Genomic DNA, 5720 nt, shown 5'->3' on the forward strand with positions numbered 1-5720 from the left:
TGTCCCACCAAGTTAAAAACATATTGTGTACTATTTTTGTCGTCGTGCTTTTGAGCAATTAAAAACTAAATTTTGAAAGATATTTAGAATAATTGTTGAGGAACTTTTGTAGCAATGATTTTATGGAGTGGAGGAACTCTTGTTCCCAAAAAGGTCAATCGGATGTAATATTTTGTTGGAGAACAAACGTCATGGGAATTTGACTACATTAAGATTCAGTAATTATTGTTATTACATTATTCATTAATAATTAGCTGATAAGTTTTAGTGGGGGCTTTTAAGTCAGAAAAAAAAAAAAAAAAAATTATAAGTCGAAGATATGTTTCAATCTTAGATTTCTCAGCGATTATTTATTAATAGTTTTTTTTTTTAAATTAATTTTTATCTTTAATGTGACATCCAACCCATATTTCTAGTGCCACATTTAGTAGCAGACAAGTAAATTGTACCATGTGAACACTACCTACCAATAAATAAATTGCAAGTCTCCATTAAATCTTATACGGAATCAAAAGACAATTGTGGTGTATTGCGTTGTTGATCCTAGTGTTATTTTTATTTGTATTTCACAATTGAATTATATATAGAAACAAAAGAGAGTTGTGGTGTTTTGGGAAATATGTTATTGAACTTGGCTGTTATTTTTATCCGTGTTTTCATTGGTATTTTGGCTGCTTAATTTGATCTAAACGAATCCTATTATCAACCCTCAATAAATGACAAGTAATTTTCTCTTCTAGATTAAATGGTTTTCATATTTTTCAGTGGGTTTTTTTATATTTCTCTCAACTAACCATTAAACTATTTGTCCCTATTAAAATAGTTGTGGTGTATTTGAAAATATGTTATCAAATCTAATTGCTACTTTCATCTGTACTCCAGCTGCTTGGTTTGCTTGAAATGGATGCCATTATCAAACCTCACAGAAGCACAAGTAATTATCGCTTCTAGATTAAATGGTTTTCATACTTTTTGGGCAGTCACCATAAACATTTTACGTTTTGTGAATTTCACTTTAATTGTTTTTAGACATAAAATTATTCTTGCCTACGATAACCCTACCTAGAACAGAGTAAAATTTTGAATGATTTTAGTCGATAGGTGGTCTGCTCCAAACAAATGCTATAATCAAACTTTGTTGAAGCACAATAATTGTCACTTCCATATTAAATGTTTTAGGGTTTTCTTTTTTTTGGATTTCTCTTAACTAACCATTAAACTATCTTTATTTCTATGATTTTTTTTTTATATTTATGTCAACTAACCATTAAACTATATGTCCCCATTAAATCAGTTGTGGTGTATTTGGAAATACATTATTGAATCTATACACTATTTTCATTTGTACTCCAGTTGCTTGGTCTCCTCTAAATGAACGCCATTATAAAACCTTGCAAAAGCAGAAGTAATTGTCCCTTCTAGATTAAATGGTTTTCATATTTTATTGTGGGTTTTTTATAGTAATTTTTAATTTGAACGTTATTTTTATTTGTAGTCTGACTGTTTGGTCTACTCCAAATAGGCCCATTATAAAACCTCGCTTTTGCATAGATAATTGCCCCTTCCAAATCCAATGGTTTTCATATTTTATTGTGGGTTATTTAATAGTAGTTTAAGTTGACTCAAAAAAATATTAGAGGATGTTGGAGATTATTGATAGCATGAGCTTGTAGGTTATCATTGATGTCAAACCTGGTTATTTGGATGAATGTTGGTGTAGATATGTTTTGTTAGACCTTGGTTATCAATATGGATGTTGGTTTCAATACTCTTTTGGTGTTGGTTGTCATCTTGTATTCAAGGTGGTCCAAAATGATTTGATTTAGTGGATCATATTATTTTGGCCCAGATATATGTTGGAAGATATGTTGAGATGTCTATTTGGGTATCACCTTGGCATGTGGATATTTCCATGGAGTATTTTGCATTAGAAATGGTTACATGGTTGATTGATTGATTATATCTACACGTTATATTTTGTAATGTCCTTTATAGTATGTGTTAGTGTGTGCGAATAGTCAAGTCATTCATGGAATCATGCATTGTGATATGTTTTGGTTCCCTCTTTCTCCTAGAGTGGACCGATCTAAGTATTTTAGGTCTTGGTGGCTTATTTTGTGTAATATTTCTTATTTTGTTTGGGTCAACTCTCAATTAGGTTTTCAATGTTGTATCTCATATTTAAGATGTGTGGATGGATGAATTGAGTGTGAACAAGAAGTGAATTGTGTAAGAAGTGTATGTGAATGATTTTGCAATAAAATTTGAGTTTGTGGTTATGCAAAAGTCAATTTGAAAAGAGCTTTGAAGGTGATATATTCTACAAGATATTATATTGTGTTAGCGAAGATTATCAGAGATGTTTGTCATGATGTCGGTTTCTTGATTCAGTTGTTCAAGGATAATTTCATGATTAGGAGAATCATTTATTTCAACTATTCCATTTGTTGTTGATTGACAGTGAGTCCTTCCACAATAGGTTGCATCTTGTCCTGAAGAAGTGTTCTTCAGTTGTGCAAGTCCTCTTGTATCTTGCCTAAGGTAGTGTGCCTTAGTTTTGCAAGTCTTTCAAGTGTTGGTCCATCTTGATTGCATGCCTAAAATGTTGTAAACATTGTTATTCATAATGTGAGTTAGATTCCCACCATGGTTTTTCTCTGTTTGGGCTTTTCATGTAAATCTCTTGTTCATGTGTTTATGCTCGATGTGTTGATGGTTAAAGTGTTATTGTTAAATAAGTTGATTAATAATTATTTTTGAAGTTTCAAACAGATTCAGCCCCCCTCTCAGTCTCGCTAGGTGTTCAACAATTGGTATCAGAGTAAGGTTCCTCTTTGAAAAGCTTAACTGTTTGAGGTAGATTTAGAGATGGTGTAGGACCTTCGTGTTAAAGCTCTGATGTTTGATGGAACAAACTTTTATTATTGGAAGGAAAGAATGGAGTCTTACTTGGAAGCATTGTGAAATGAAATCCGAGGGATTATTTAGACAAGTTATCAATGCCCTTAGAATGGACCATCAACTCCAAATGAGATTAGGGCTCAGGTTATGAACATGTAAATAAATATACATTCATACATATGCATATATCTACACATGCATGCACGTGCATATACATATGGATACACATGCATTAGCTAATTATATATTGATCTTGTGCACATTGCCCCCCAATATATGTTTGTGTTTGTGGGTGTGTGTTGGCAATATGAAGGAATTGATTATGTATTACATTGATGTTTGTCATTGATGTCAACACTAGCTTGTTTGGTTGTCTACCGAGTTCTGGTAGAGTGGTTGGATTGTGATGTTGATCAAGAGATTGGTCTCTGATATATGGTTTGGTTCAGTCATTCTTGTGATTCAGATGCATATCTCATTCAGTTGGTTCAAGATTTAGTGATCTGGATGCTATCATATGTTCTAGTAAGCTATTTGGTTACCAATAAGGGTTTTACCGGTAGAGTTTTGTTGAAGATCTTTTGATGGATTTGATAAGTGGTGTTGGTGCGGCTTCTAGTATGTTCTCTAGATGTTGATGTTTATCATGTTTGTGTTCTTGTTGATTGGTGGTGTTGAATTTGGCTTATGGCAATCTATTTTAGGTCTGGTGCTATTCTGTTAGGTTATGGATCGGTTTGTGTAACATGTTGGTGGATGCTCCTGATGTGTTACTGGTTGGGTTTATTAGTTGGATGATGTTATTTCGGCCTCTGGCTGACTTGGTTTGCAGGTTTATATAATGGATTTATTGTATTATCTTTTAGGTGGTCGACCTAATTGTTTAGGTCTCGGGTTTGTATAAATATGATATAAGATCTCTATGTAGATCATGGGATTATCTGTGTGTGAAGAAAGTTGTAATCATATGCAAAGGTTTTGGTCAATCATATGTGATCGAATTGGGTTTGTGTAAGAGGTTTAAGACCTTCGGTATTGAGCTTAAGCAAAACTGTACTTAGGCATAGGAGATGTTATTCTTCCAGATCAATCTTCTTTCTAGATTGTAGTTCGAAGATTTATGTAGTCAATGAGGCTCATTTGTGATGAGCAGTGGGCTCTAGGCAGTGTGCCTTCCTGCATGTGCAGGCCCCTTATTGTAATCACATACTTACTGTAGAAGTATCATCTGACTGTGGGTAGGGTTTCCCACCGTGGTTTTTCCCTTTATTGGGTTTTCAACATACAAATCTTGGTGCTATGTGTTGTGGATGCATGGTAAATGTATTACGATTTATGTGTGTGCTTGATTGACTTATCTTCTATTCTGGTATTTGGTTTATGCATTTCAATAAAAGGTTTTATGTGCTTAAAGTTTCATAATTTGTTGACAACTGATTCACCCCCCCCCCTCTCAGTTGTCCACCGATTATCCTAACTGTGTGTGTGTGTGTGTGTATAAATATGTAAAATTACAAAGATACACTCATACATATACATATATCTTCACAAATGCACACACGCACACACACATAAAAATGTTGTTGTAAGGCCAATTTTATGTTTCCTTTGTCTAAAAGAACGATTAGGTTTCTATACTTTATTTCCTACAAATATTTTCACATTTTTGTCTTTTTACTATATTAGTTTGTTAATAAAAATTTTTGTGTCAAGTTAAACTAACTATCTCCATGTTTTCCAGTTGGATGTTTCTTTAAAAAAATGGCTATTTTAAACTTTAGCTGTCTCTTTCTATTGAATTCTCAAATGTTTTAAAAACATGGTTATTTTAATCTTTAGCTATCTCTTTTTGTTCTTGATTTGCAAATGTTTAACTAACATTGTTTTTAAAATATTTACTCAAAGCATAAAATACCTCTTCTTCCCCGAGGTTTGATAATGTCATCTAGTAGTAACGAGAATACAAGTTTGATAACGTATTTCAAAACACACAAAAGCTTCATGGAAGCATGTCATTGAATGGTTAGGCAGGAGAAAACCATAAAACCTACATAAAATTGTGGAAAACACAAACACTATTGTAAGGTCACTTTTCTGTTTCTTTTGTTCTAAAAGCACAATTAGGTTTCTATACTTTATTTCCTACAAATGCATTCACATTTCTATCTTTTTATTACAATAGTCCTTTGTTGAACACCCAGCAAGACTGAGAGGGGGAGTGAATCAGTCTGAAACTTCAAAAACAATCAATAATCAACTTATTTAACAACAATACTTTAATCTAAAGAAAAGGTTTTCCAGATCCGCTCCTCCCTGGAGCAGGAGGTCTCTGAGGATTCTAAGAAGGATGAACCCCAGTCTGCTCGGAAAAAGAAAACTAAAACTTCCATTTAGATAAGGAACAAACAGAAGAGGCAGGAAGATAATGTTATGGGGCTGGAGGAACAAGTGCAGAGAAAGGATCCTGACGTCGACCAGAAATTGGAGGAGGATATCACAGAGGAAGGTTTTGATCACAGGGTTGATGGAAATGTTGATAAGATCACTAGTGGCGACGTCCCCAAAAATGAACAAGATAATTCTGGTAAAAAAAAACCCCCTTCAAATCCTCCCACTGAGGGATTGAAAGGTTTTGTGGACACCATCGATTGGTTAATTAACAGTTACAAGAAAGTTGTGGAGGATAATAAGTTGAGCCATAGAGTCCAAATTCTGGAGACAATTAGTATTGGTGGACGCAAATCTATGGCGGAATATGTTGAGGATTTGACTAAAATTGTTGCTAGAGCCGAAGAGATCAAAGATTCTTTCAACCCTAA

The sequence above is a fragment of the Cryptomeria japonica genome, chromosome 1 (assembly GCF_030272615.1).
Source record: "Cryptomeria japonica chromosome 1, Sugi_1.0, whole genome shotgun sequence".
NCBI lineage: Eukaryota > Viridiplantae > Streptophyta > Pinopsida > Cupressales > Cupressaceae > Cryptomeria > Cryptomeria japonica.